At 44.0% G+C, this 14925-nt stretch overlaps 1 long non-coding RNA gene across 1 annotated transcript in view; it reads left to right on the top strand.

Annotated features, from left to right (window-relative positions):
- The window catches only part of LOC143979765 (uncharacterized), a 33698-nt gene extending 21630 nt beyond the window's left edge, over positions 1-12068 (top strand). Inside the window, exon 3 of the long non-coding RNA XR_013274081.1 lies at positions 12059-12068. This is a non-coding gene — a long non-coding RNA (uncharacterized LOC143979765). The remainder of the gene's footprint in view (positions 1-12058) is intronic.
- Positions 12069-14925: the final 2857 nt, after the last annotated feature.

The raw sequence follows: 14925 nt of genomic DNA on the forward strand, positions 1-14925 counted from the left end.
AGATTGTCACTTACCACGTCTCCTGCCACGCATTGCAGATTGTCACTTACCACGTCTCCTGCCACGCATGCGGATTGTCACTTGCCACACGTTGCAGATTGTCACCTACTTGTCACTTTCCTGCTAAGGAGGTCTTTTTGACCCCAGATCTCATATTTAAGAGGTCCTGACATGCTTTTTTTCTATTACAAGGGATGTTTACTTTTCTTGCAAGAGGAATAAAAGTGACACAATTTATTTTTATTTTTTTAAAGAACAGTGTAAAAATAAAAAATAAAATGGTAAAAAAAAATAAGAAAAGGGAATTAGCACCCGTATATGAAAACGGTGTTCAAACCACGCATGTGAGGTATCGCCGCGATTGGTAGAGTGAGAACAATAATTCTAACCCTAGACCTCCTCTGTAAGGATGTATAATGTTTGGGGGTTCTAAGTAATTTTCTAGCAAAAAAACTGAAAATTTATATCAAATACTTACCGTAATTTTCCTTTCCTGATGGGCTCCATGGCAGCCTACATATGGGTTAATCCCGCCCCCTCATACCTCATAGGACCCCACTCCCATAAATCTTTGCTCTGGCCCAGAGGCCGTGTTCCATAATTTAGCCTACTCCAGCCACTGGGAGGGAACTCCTGCTGCCATGGAGCCCATCAGGAAAGGAAAATTACGGTAAGTATTCGATATAAATTTTCCGTTTTCCTGACAGACTCCATGGCAGCCTACGTATGGGAAATAACTAGCCATACACACCCGGGTGGGCAGAGTGCTGGACAAAAGAAAAAGGTTTAATAGGCACCATCAGACAAGATGCGTAAACCAAACTTAAGAGAAGATAACAAGGCTGGCTCTATGCAATAGTGTGCTATGAACGTGTTAATTGAAGACCACAAGGCCGCCTTGCAAATAACTTCTGGAGCCACGTGATGTGATGCCGCCCACGAAGAAGACACACTTCTAGTTGAGTGAGCAGTCACCGCTTCTGGAGGCGCTAAGCCCTTGGCTTTGTAAGCCCACTGAATGGCCTGAACAATCCATGCTGCGATAGATCTGGAAGAGGCACACATTCCCTTATTCTTCCCATAAAAAGAACAAACAGGTGGTCAGTCTGACAGAAAGAAGCTGTAGGCTCAAGATACTGACTCAGAGCTCTTCCAACAACTAAGGGATGAACACTGGAATCCTTGGTAGATCTGAATGATGGAAGAGCAATCTCTTAATTGTCATGAAACACAGATGCCACTTTAGGGTTTGAACCCAACATAGGAATTAAAACTACCCGATCAGGAAAAAAGAAAATAAATCCCAGAGAGCTGATTTCAGAGATCCTCTTGGCCGATGTTATAGCCACCAAGAAAGCAACTGTTAGAGAGATTCATTTGATAGAGGATTGATCTACATGTTCCAACTCTCTATCTGAGAAAAGAAAACCAGGACAAGACCCCAATTAGAGAATCTTGGCTTTTTCTGAGGTCTGAGCCTTATTGCTCCCCTTAAAAACTACTGAGTAAGAGGGTGTCTAACCCAGGAAACACCTATAAAAAAAGGCAGAAATTGCAGACACTTGGACTTGCAGCGAGCTGACTGACAATGAGAGATCCAAGCCCGATTGTAGAAAGCCCAGGATATCATGTATCTTTGGGTTATTGCAAGAACCTGCAGTAGAAGAGGTGTAATGTACATACTTTTTCCAAATCCTCTGGTAGACCCTGTTGGTGCCTGCTCTTCTGGCATTTAATAATGTGGAGATGGCCCTACTTGGACAGCCTAGGGCCTCCAACCTTCCCCTCTCAAGAACTAGATCAGATGTAGATGGTCCGGGCATAGATGTAGAATTGCCTCTTGTGATAGGAGATATGTTTTGGAGGGTAGAGGACCTTGGTTGGAGTTGCATCAGCAGTGGAAACCATGGCCTGTCTGCAAAGTACAGGACTATCTCCACTTCTTCCATCCTGAGCCTCGACAGAAACCAGAGAATGACAGGAACCGGGGGAAAGGCATAGGCCCTGTGGAACCGCCAATGGTCTGTCAGAGCATCTATCTGAAAGCCTGGGGACACCAAGACCTCATGTAGTATCTCTTTAATCTGAAGTTGCACGGGGAGACAAACAAGTCTACTACCAGAATGACTCCCAACGAGAGAAGTCCCGGACCCACCTGAAGACTTCGGAGGGGATAGTCCACTCGTTGTCCAGAGAAAAAAACTCTTGACAGAAAATCTGCCTAAACGTTCTGGACTCCAGGGAGATAGATAGCTGTCAGGTCAGCCAGGTTTTTCTGGGCCCAAATCATGATGGGCTCTGCTCCCTTTGACAGGCAAAGACTTTGACTACCCCCGTCTCTTGATGTATGCGACTGCCGTCGTGTTGTCTAGTCTTAGGAGGACTGAGGCTCTGGCTGTTAAGTGGTAAAAGGACTTCAGAGTGCAGAACGCTGCCCGGAGATCCAGAACATTGGAGACTATGCTGTGAGAGGGAAAATTCCATAAGTCTTGGGCTACTTCTGTCAGGCAGAACGCTGCCCGGAGTTCCAGAACATTGGAGACTATGCTGTGAGAGGGAAAGTTCCATATGTCTTGGGCTACTTCTGTCAGGCAGAGAGTGCCCAGCCCCTGTTGCTGGCATCTATAGTGATGGTGACCCAAGACAAAGGTGCGATGGAGTGACAATTGAGGAAGGTTCCTCTGTTGTAGCCACCAAGGAAGGCTCTCCCGCATGGATGAGGTTATTCGGATAGCGTGATCCCGAAGCCCTGGGTCCCACTGCTGGAGAAAGCCCTTCTTAAAAGGGCCACATTTTCCACCGAGCCCACTTTACCATGGGTGTTGTTGCCACCATGGTGCCGACGATCTATAGGCATTGAGAGGCTTGGAGATGAGAGGATGACATTGCAAGCCAAACTCTGTCCTAGGTTACTGGAATTTTTCCAGGGGTAACGAGATGGTGCTCTTGATAGTGTTTAAGGGTTCCCCCGAGGAACACCAGGGACTGCGTAGGATCCAGATGGCTCTTTTCCAAATTCAGAAGCCAACTGAACTCGAGTAGAGTGGAGATGACCTGGGATCAGCAACTGCTCCCTGTCCCGAGATAACAGGTCGTCTAGATAGTGATACTGACAGATACCTCTGGAGCTGATCAGAGCCACGACAGCCAACAATAGTTTTGAAAACACACAAGGCGATGTCATAGGCCCGAAGGGGACACAGGTGAACTGCAGATGGATTTTATTGATAGTAAAGCAAAGGTATTTCTGGAATTCTGATGCTATCAGAACATGGAAGTAGGCATCCTTCAGGTCTATAGACACAAGCCAATTGCTTGGCTGGATTGCTTGACTGATCGTGAGTAGTGTCTCCATCTTGAACTTCTCCTTCTTGATAAAAGAATTCAAGTGGATTCCGTCTATAACTGGCCTCCAGGAGCTGTTTTTTTTTTAAATTTATTTTTTATTCTACAGCATGAAGAGGGGCGAGTAGACCCCTTAAAACCTTTACTCGGCTGGAACTGGAATTGCAGTGCCTTGAGCCACAAGGGAGTCTGCATGGGACAGGAGAATGAGCTTTAGAGGCAAGCATGCCGACTCGCTCTGTCTGGGCAGGCACAATATCATAAAGACTTAGGGGCTACTTGTCCACCGGAAGATGCACCTTTAAAAACGTTTGGCCTGAAGGCTGTGGTTTTGTTTTTTTTCAGGTCTTCCTGAACTCCTGGCCAGGCCTATAGCGGCGAGCGTCCCTTGCTCCAACTGAACCTTGCCTGAGCTGTGTTTTCTTCTGGCCACAAGGCACGTATAGCCGTGACAGATGGCAGCATGATCCAAGCCACCAGACAAATTATGTCTAGGGAAGCCTCACCCAGAAAAGCCGCCGCCAACCTTAGCTCATGAATAGGTGAGCTCCTGGCCACTTCTTCCGAGATGCTCTTCAGAGAAGCATCTACATTGTCCGTCCAGACTTCCAACGCTTTAGAAAGAGCTGCACGAGCTAGAGCTGGTTTGCAGGTCATACCTGCTGTAATGTAGATCCGTATCAATTTTTCTCTCCAGGCCAACCCTAAAGGAAATAGTATCCTCCAATGGAAGTGTGACGTGCCTCACCAAGCTCAATAGGGCTGCATCAATGAGAGGAGCCGACTCCAGGTGTTTTAAATCCTTGCTTTTAAATGGATACATTTTTGATACCTTCGTTAATAGGCAATTCTTCCTTTCAACACCACCCCATTCATCAGTAATTATTGTGCCATGTACACCCAAATAGGGGAAATTGGGGCGTCTTTTTTTGAGGTGTTTAAAATATTTCCTCTGTTTGGAGGGTGCCTCCACTGGCTCTTCCCATCTCAAAGTTTCTTTGGCAGCTTTGACCAGCTGTTGTACTAGGGCAAATTCAAAACCTGCACCAGGGTCATCTACCTCCACCTCACGGTCTGAGGCTTCAATTGAGGGATGGCTCGGCTATGAGGGGCCTGAAGCCTCTAAATCATCCCTAATAGGGATTGACATAGTGTCACCAGCAGGGTTATGGGTATGACCAGAATCCGCTTTACTCAGTGTCTCACGGACCACCTTTCTGACCAGTGTTTCCACTTGATGGTCTCCACCCACTCTCTTTCTCTTGCGGCTTTAGAAAAGCATCGCTCGCAGAGGAATTTGCATTCAGGAACCTGGGCCCCGCATACCCAGCAGGCTTTCCTCACAGGAGCGGCTGGAGTGATGGTGAGAGTGTCACCCAGAGGTGGTTTTAGATTCCTCTCTGTGGTACCTAGATCTAAAAGGAGATCTATGACATCTGGAGCTTGAAGAGGAGTAACGACTGAGACCTAGAATGGTCTTTGCCATGGTTTGGTGTTCAGACCTAGAAGGGCTGAGTGAAAAAGAAAGGGTTAAGAGCTCCTGAATGAGTGAACCCAAGCCTCACAGGCAGAAAATAACTAAATTCTACCTGCAGTGCTGAGTTGGCCACAGGAGGGCAGCGACAGAGCCATGGCAAGGCAGTTTGAAACTAAAATGAACCATTAAAGCCTTATGAGAAACAGGAGTAACAACAGACATGAGAGAGCACATAACAAATGTAGCCAGTACCTAGGGAGCATGCAGCAAACAATTTACCTTATAAACCAGAGACCAGTGTCTGGGGAAACCGCCATATAAGCCTGCAAGTCATCCCAAGGAATAGCTGCTTTGACAACTATTTAAATCTGCCGCCATTAACGATGTCACCGCCCCACAGCGCGCCTGCGCCGGAAAAACTTTGCCACCTGCTGCCGACCAATTGCTTACACGACCGCCGCTGCCATTTTGGTGAAACCATGCCTGCATAAACCAAGCACAGAATCTTTGTTTGCGGCTTGCGGATGCGCAGACAGGTCCTGTGACTTCCTGAAACGGCGAGCTGGAACGCAGCTGCGCTCCAGTTGCCACGGCCACTCACTGGAGCTTGATAGAAAAATAAGGAGACACACAAAACACAGAGATACGGCTGCCATAAAACAAATATCTTTGTACATTACCACCACCACGGCATGATCCGGACCAGAACCTGGGACTGGGGAGCTGTTTGCTCGACCCACTGCACGATCGGGCGTTTACAAGGCTAGTAGCTGGGACGTTTGGCCATATTACCGCTTGCCTGCCAATGGCCAGGTAAGTAAGCTCTTCATGGTATTGCATCATATCGCCCATGTCCACCTGCTAATAGCTAGGATTGCTGGACTCCAGAGAGGATCACCGCTAACCACCAACGTATCGCCGTGCACACCGCCAGGCCTGGATTACAGAAAACTTCATGAAAAGGTAAGACTTCATCTTGGTCCTAGGAGGAGGACAAAAAAGGAACACGGCCTCTGGGCCAGAGCAAAGATTTATGGGAGTGCGGTCCTATGAGGTATGAGGGGGCGGGATTAACCCATACGTAGGCTGCCATGGAGTCTGTCAGGAAAAATGTTTTTAACTTGTAAACAACTAATCTCAGAAAGAGGCTCAGTCCATTAAACTGGGATCGTTGGCAAGTATGAGGCAGCTGCCCCTTTTTGCCCTGCCTTAAAAACGGTCCTGTGCATATCATTTGCCTCTCTGTATGGTTATATGTCGCACTTCCAACAGGTCATCCTATACTCGTATAGAACCACACAGATAATCAAACCTATAAGTATAAACAAACTTCTTTCTTTTTAGTTTATTTCTACTTTATAGGTTTTTATATTCCATAATTTATTTAAGTTTTTTCTGTCTAATTACATTCAACTTCAAATTCTACTTATTAATTCATGTAAAATGTAACTTTTATAATTTTTCTAAATTGTCTATGTATCTTGTGGAGTTTAACACTTTATGACAATACCATGCATATAAGCCTTTAAAATTAGCACTTTTGATTTCTCCTATAGACATTTAAAGGGTGTTCCACTGCTTTCAAATTTGCCACGGACTCCCCAAATAGTTCGCCATTCAGTGAACAACCTATGTTCGAGTCAAACTTACATTCGACTCAAACATTGGGCTCATCCCTAGTGCCCATAAGTGCGGCATATTAATTCCTCCTCATCAGTGCCGGTGTTTCGTCACATTGGGCAACCCATAACATTTTGCTACGGAAGTGGCCGTTTCGCTGAGAAATTTCGCACTGCGAATGCGTAACTTGCCCATATGATTCATCAGATTAAGCGACCCGTCAGAATGTGTAATGGAAGTGACCTTTAGTCGCCACCATCTTGCTACACCACGCAATGATCTACAGTAAGGATACACTGAGAAGGGGGAAAGAGGACATCTTCTTACACCCACTGGAGTTTTCCATTTTACACTTGTTTTTACGAGTAAAGTGAGTTTATAAAGTGAAATACAATACTTAGAACTCCGTCTGACTGGTTAGATGTTCAATTTTAAAAGCAGCGAACTTGTGTCAGATCAGCAAACCGATGAGGTGAGCAGGCTTGCCGCTGCTTTTAGAATTCAACATCTAACCAGTCAGACGGAGTTCTAAGTACTGTATTTCACTATATAAACTCACTTTACTGTTAAAAAAGTATAAAATGCACAACTCCGGTGGGTGTATCCCGGACCGTTTTTAAGGCAGGGCAAAAGGGGAAGCTGCCCTGGGCACCATAATTGTTGTGGGGCCCAAAGCAGCTGCCTCTATACTTGCCAACTATCCCAGTTTAAATTCCTTTATCCCTTGAAGTTTTAGTCCTGTGTCCCAATATCTCAGTGTAAAGTTCTGTTGCTCCTGCCCAACTCTGCCGTTTTTCCGTGTACATGTGGCTCACCTGCAGACCCTATCTTTACATGTAAATAGCCTGCATTAATATGTAAATAGTTGTGGACCACGCATTGATATGTAAATAGAGGCAACATTCATGTGTATACAATGTCCCCCTGAGGTCATATCTGCCATCACTTCTGCTGAATGCTGCCCACTCGGGAAGTAAAGGAGCATGCTTGAAAGCCCTTCCCACAACTATAGTCATTAAGCCAAACATCAGCCTGTTCTGCAAAGCTAACTAAATCGGAGGTGGAACCCTTCTTCAAAATAACATGGTGCCACAGCACCCTAAATTTGGATGCATGTGCCAACAGTCATTGCGCAGTAAGGATATGCAGTAACCTCTAGGAACTGATCAGTGAGCAGTAATAATGTGCAATAACCTCTAGCAACCAATTAGTGAGTAGTATAGATGTCCAGTAACCTCTAGCAACCAATTATTGAGCAGTATTGATGTACAGTAATCTCTAGCAACCAATCAACAAGCAGAAGTCATGTGCTGCAACCTCTTTAAAATAGACAGTGAGCCATAATGTTGCTGTAACCTCTAGCAGCCAGTCGGTGAGCGGTAATGATGCACTGTAACCTCTGGCAACCAATCACAATCGCTGCCTGATCTGATTCAGTAAACTGATTTTGAGTCTAGCTGCTATTTCTTGTATGTCTCAGAGCAGGTGGAGAGCAAAATTGCATGGAAGAGGGGGCCCAAGAAAATGTTTGCCCAGGGTCCAATCAATAATAAAGACGGCCCTGGGTGTAACAAGATGTTCGCTTTCCCCTTCTCAGTTCAGTGTATGCTTATGGCAGAGAAGTGCAAGTGTAGCAAGATGATGGCGGCGATGGAACGTCACCTCCGTTACACATTCTGACGGGTTGTGGAATCCGGCATCGCGCATGCGCACTCCAGCAGGTAGCCAAATGTGATGGGTCGCCATATGTGACAAAACGCCACCTAATCAGTGACCATAAGTGCCACCTCATCAATTCCCACCAGTTCAGCCTATCAGTAGCCATCAGTGCCGCCTCATCAGCGCACATCAGTGAAGGAGAAAAATTACTTAATTACAAGTAAAATAATTTTTTTCACATTTTTGGGTCTTAATTTTATTCTTTTAGTAAAAAAATAAAAAAATGAGCAGTGATTAAATACCACCAAAAGAAAGCTCTATTTGTGTGAAGAAAATGATAAAAATTTCATCTGGGTGCAGTGTAGCATGGCCGCGCAATTGTCATTCAAAGTGCAACAGTTCTGAAAGCTGAAAAATGGCCTGGGCAGGAAGGGGATGCAAGTGCCCTGTATGCAAGTGGTTAAATAGTTTATTAGTTTGGTCATTGCTTGTACCTTCAGGCCATTTGGATTTCCTGATCAATGCCATCCCCTATATTCTATAGACCATTGAAAAGTTATAATCAGGGAATTAAAGAAAATGGTAAAAAAAAGATATGTATAGAAATCAATTGCAATAGGGAAAATGCCACTTTGGTTGGAGGTGGTGGAATATATCCAGTATGGTTCAAATATTATATTGATCAGAGTATAAGAACAAGAAGAGTGCCAAAGAGGCCCTGTAAAAAAAAAATTGCTACAACTCACTATCATATAAGAGCTTTGATTCAGGTTTCAAAGTAAATCAGAGTGATCCTCTAGTTGCGGACTCACCGATCAGGGTGTAATTCAGGTAATTTGATCAGACAAGGAACAAAAAGAAACCTCAGCTAAAAGTAATTACCACGGACTAAGCAGCTAGAAAGGGGATCTTTATGACAAAGTAGATAATGATACAAAAAAAAAAAACTGGATATATAAATTTCACCACCGATCCCTAAGCAGAAAAGATTAAAACAGACAACTGTGTTCACAGGATCGATGCCTTCCATACTGACAGAACAGCGATCTGCTTTATTTACATAGGCAGACCGCCCTTCTGCCTGTGTACAGAACGATCGGTGTGCACCGGCAGACAAAGTCTGCCCGAACCGCTGATTGGCTCCGATACCCAGAAATGAGCCAGAGCCATGCTAGAGTGCCTGCTGCCTGTGAGTTATGATACCATCCATTATACCAGAGAGGAAAACACAGTGCAATGTAGTCTATCCACAGACAGCCCCAAAGCACACCTGTGTTGAAGACTTGAAGGCACTGGCAGCCCCACAATCGGATCCACTTTCCCTCTGTTCCTGCTGCTGGACATTGTCATCAGAGATCCTAATCTAGTAGGAGTGGCGGAGCAGGGGTTTGTAATTCGGAATTTTTTTTTTTTTTTTATTCTGCACCAACTGTCTTTTGAAATTGCTTGGGCCCCTGTTTAAATCCAATCCTGGGACAAAACTGGGGACAGACTTGATCCGGGAACATTGTCTTCTGACCAGGGACTGTCCCCGGAAACCGGGGAAGTCTGCTCACCCTACTGTAGTGACAGTGTGTATTACAGACATTTAAATAAAGTCATAATTGCTCATTAATATTGTGATATTTGATATTTTACAATAAAAATAAACTGGTGGCAATGATTGATTTTGCATTAAGTCATAATTATTAATGTGAACATTTGATATTTATGAAAAAATATCTAGTGACTGTTTTGGGGCTTATAGGGTTAATTGCTTTGTTAACCAAACCCAGTGACAATCACTCTGTCAGGTGGCACAAGTTGGTCCCCCCAAGCTGGAAAATCTCTGTACAGGCTGAGCATGTCATTGTCATGTTATCGCTATCAGTGACAGACAGTGTAAGTATGACTAGTCATTTGTCATAGTCAGTGAAGGGGCCCAGGGTCTGACACCAGGTGTATCACACCCTGCAACTGCTTTTGCTGGATTATTTTGCCTGTTACAGAAAGTGAAAAAATAATATATCTACTGGCAGGATCAACATCTAATAAAACGATGTAACACATAGATAAAAATTGCTATGTTAATGTTACTGACAGACTGCATTGGCACAATGACACAGCTGTGCAAACGGGCGTACAGGTACGTCCCCTTTAAATTGCAGCATTGTGGGCGCGCACCTACCCACTGTGCGCTCCGTGACCACGCCCGGGGACCCGTGACCGTGTCAACTGCCTAGTGACAGGACAGATCTACTGCTGTCTGTCATCAGGAGCAGCAATCGCTGTCATGTCAGGGATAGCCCATCCCCCCACAGTTAGAATCACTACCTAGGACACACTTAACCCCTTGATCGCCCCCTAGTGTTTAACCCCTTCCCTGCCAGTGTCATTTACACAGTAATCGCATTTTTATAGACCTGATCGCTGCATAAATGACAATGGTCCCAAAATAGTGTCAAAAGTGTCCGATGTGTCCGCTATAATGTCGCAGTCATGATCAAAATCGCAGATCCCGCCATTAAAAATATAATAATAAAAATATCATAAATCTATCCCCTATTTTGTAGACGCTATAAATTTTGTGAAAACCATTCATTATATGATTTTTTTTCCCCTAAAGATATGTAGAAGAATACATATCAGCCTAAGCTGAGAAAGAAATGTGTTTTTAATATTTTTTTGGGGAATATTTATTATAGCAAAAAGTAAATATTGCTTTTTTTTTACGCTCTTTTTTTGTTTATAGCGCAAAAAATAAAAACCGCAGAGGGCCAATAAAAGAAAGCACTATTTGTGGAAAAAAAAAGGACGTCAATTTTTGTTTGGGTGTAATATCGCACGACCGTGCAATTGCCAGTTAACCCCCCTAGCGGTAATCCCGAGTCTGGCTCGGGTTAGGAATTTACTAGTAGGATCGGTAACCCCGAGCCAGACTCGGGATCGCTTCGCTGGATGCAGGGGAGGACACAGGAAGACTTACTTACCTTGTCCCCTGGATCCAGCGATGTCCCCCGCGCTGTGTGATCGAGCTGTCCTCCGCTCGATTCACAGTGCCGAATGCCGCCGAGCTCCGTTCCCTGCGACGTTACGGCGCGCGGGAGCGGAGAACGGCGGCAAATTCAAAAAAGTAAAAATACACAAAACACACACAGCACTGTAATCTTACAGATTACAGTGCTGTATTAAAAAATACACACCCCCTTTGTCCCTAGTGGTCTGGGCAGTGCCCTGCATGCACTTTTATATTATAAATACTGTTTTTTCTGCCTGGAATTTGGAGATTGCCCATAGCAACCAAAAAGTGTCCCTTTTTCAGTGTTTTTGGATTTGATTACATTATTGAATAATTTTTAGTATTCTTTATTATATTATAAACTTTATCATATCCGGGATGTCTGCTAGACTCTGGTTTGAACAGATTTAAGAGAGTTATTCCTAAGAATTACAGGACTACAAAATAAAACGCCAAATTCCCATGCAAAATAATTGTACCGCTTTCAGCACCTAAAACCGGACGGAATCATACCGCCAGGGAGGTTAAAGTGATTCAGTGCCGTATCGCAAAAGTGCTCTGGTCACGAAGGGGGTAAATCCTTCCGGGGCTGAAGTGGTTAAAATGCTTGTGATGCATGCTACAATATGATTCACTATTTTGTGAGCTCTTGTGTTCTGCTCCAGAACAGTGCTAACATGTGAGGTGTGTTAACATCCATTGCAATAACACAATTAAAACACATAACTGCAATGCACTGGAACAGAGAAGTGTAAATAGGCTCTCGGGGCCCACTTAGGTAACTCTGTTTGCATGTTAGTACTATGTATATTAAGACAGGTTGCACATGACCCTGACACAAGTGTGTTGCAGCGCACAACAATTTACACAATGTTACAGGTCTATCTGTTATGTGAATTTTTGGTGTTACATGTCAAGGTAAAAAGGATATAATCATTTTCTTTGCTCTTCTTTTTCAGATCACGACTTCCAGAATGTTTCCAAAATTCTCATTTCTCCTGATATTTGCAGTTGTTTTGAGTCTCACTCATAAGTCCTTATGTCAAGACTGGCTTACGTTTCAGAAGAAGCACATAACAAACACCCGGGATGTTGACTGTGATAATATCATGTCAACAAACTTGTTCCACTGCAAGGACAAGAACACTTTTATCTATTCACGTCCTGAGCCAGTGAAGGCCATCTGTAAAGGAATTATAGCCTCCAAAAATGTGTTAACTACCTCTGAGTTTTATCTCTCTGATTGCAATGTAACAAGCAGGCCTTGCAAGTATAAATTAAAGAAATCAACTAATAAATTTTGTGTAACTTGTGAGAATCAAGCTCCAGTACATTTCGTGGGTGTCGGAAGTTGCTAGAAATATGTTTGACAACAGGGATGTGATAAGCAGCTGCAAGAAATTATTTTGAGGTGAATTTACTAAAGACACTAATTTTGCATACATTTTCCCCAGAGCTTACCGGTAGTAAGAAAATTCCAACAGGGAGCCAAGCACTGAAAGTAAACTAAGGAGCCAAAGTAATTATAAAAGTCACACTGGACCGCTGCTACTGCACTCAGATGACCAAATGAGAAACAGACAAAAACAGCAGAATTGGGAAGCGCAGATCCAGGAGGTGGCAAGGAATCAATTGAAGATGGAATCCATGTGAAATTTAAAACCGTTTATTGCTGATAAAACATATAACCAATACACATGGGGAAAAATAGTCAGATTGGCCAAACTCGCTGTGATAGTGCCAGCAGTTGAGCCAAAGGTGGTGGAGAAATGGCTGTCCCCCCTTCTGTGAGGGCTGTGGACAGAGGGAGCTGCAGACCAAAAATGGGAAGCCTGAAATTTTTTTTCAAACAGCTGACCATAACCAAAGCTGGGCAACATCAGGGAGGGGAAAGGCTGGGCTCAGATCCAGGAAGCATGGTCACTGTATGACCAGAGTGGAAGATGGCAGAGCCGCTGCAGTGGCCGGGGAGACCAGAGGGATCTGTGCCCAGCCTTTCCCCTCCCTGATGTAGCCCGTTTTTGGTTATGGTAACTGCTCCCAGCTGTTTGAAAGTGTTTTCAGGCTTCGCATTTTTGGTCTGCAGCTCCCTCTGTCCACAGCCCTCATGGAAGGGGGGCAGGCATTTCTCCACCACCTTTGGCTCTATTGCTGGCACTATCACAGCAAGTTTGGCCAATCTGACTCATTTTCCCATTTGTCATGTGTATTGGTTACATGTTTTATCAGCAATAAACTGTTTTAAATTTCACATGGATTCCATCTTCAATTGATTCCTTACCACCTCCTGGATCTGTGCTTTCCAATTCTGTTTTTTCCCCAGCGCTTAGTGGATGCAGTGAAACTCTGGTGATTACCATCATCCAATCATGTGCAAGAAAAAATATTTTCATATTTCTTCCACCCAATTGGGTATTCATTAGGAAGTTTGAGCACATTCACGTTCTAGGGAAAATGAGTGCAACTGCACTTCCAAAGTTCACAGTCTATTTGCCTTTAGTAAATCCACCCCATTATTTCTGAGCAGAGGACAAATCTATGGCAACAAAAAAAACTTTACCTACTGAATTATTTTATATTAATTGAAGATAATCCTTTCTTTCATTTCCTGAAATATTGTAATCAAAATTAATACATAACAGCTATGTATTATACACAGCAGCAAATGTTAAAATAGTTTTAAACGTAAAATATGTTTTACCTTAAAGTGGAAGTAAACTTCTATCACTAAATTTTACCTATAGGTAAGACCCATGCACTCTTCAGGAATGGCCACTAATGCTGTTCCTTCAGAGCCCTATGCTGCGAACAGCGGCTCCCGTGTGCATGTACAGGAGTGACGTCATCACAGCTCCGGCCAGTCACAGAGTTAGAGTTCAAGTGTGAGTGGCTTGAGCCACGATGATGTCACTCCCAAACATGTGTGCGGGAGTCTCCATTTACGGCACAGGACACTGAAGGAATAGCATGGAGTATGCCGTTCCTTCAGAGCATATGCGTGGGTGACGTCACTAGCTGCATCTAAAGTAATATCTCCTAAACAATGCACATTTAGGAGATAGTTAAAGTACCTATAGGTAAGCCTTACCTATAGGTAAAAATCATGCATGGGAGTTTACTTCCACTTTAACACCGGCATAGCTACGTGTTTATAAACCAACCAGCAGTAGCAAATGTAGGGATGAGGAGAGCAGGCTGACATATTAAAGTAAAAATCTTACCTATAGTGGTTGAAAGTACTTGAAAATAAGATGGCCTGCAGGGTCTTAAAAAGGCTAGGATAGCACAGTATCCACATGAGGCACCAGATCTCGCTCCCCCACACATGAGTAGCAAGGAGCAATGGTAATGTGAGTTTCTTAGGCTCGACCGTTAAATAGCGTTGGCCCTCCAAGTGACACATGGGAGATAAGCAGATGTCCGCGTATGCACGCAGACATATGTGGGCGGATGTTGGGATAGGACGATCAGAGAGATGCTCAGATCTGCCCGAAGGAGAAAGGTGGAAACATCCATTCAATGTCATATGCCTAAAGAAGCCACCCACCATAAAAAGTTAATAGATCATCAGGTGGCAGCCAACCACACCAGGCCCAAATGAGGGTGGCCCCAGTGGACCGTATAGGAACAGCACTCAGCTATCACATAATTACACAAGAGTATAGAGACCTATTGTGGGTATTAACAACCAAATGGCTAAAAAAAAAAAAAAAGGGTACATAAACTGGACAACTCAAAATAGCAAGACATACATAGAAAATGAACATTAAATATGCAAATGTCATATTACACAAGGAGAGGTCAGGGTTGCACGTCTTCATGCTCA

The sequence above is a fragment of the Lithobates pipiens genome, unplaced genomic scaffold, assembly GCF_037356315.1.
Source record: "Lithobates pipiens isolate NorthernLeopardFrog02 unplaced genomic scaffold, aLitPip1_a1.2 Scaffold_1, whole genome shotgun sequence".
Lineage (NCBI taxonomy): Eukaryota > Metazoa > Chordata > Amphibia > Anura > Ranidae > Lithobates > Lithobates pipiens.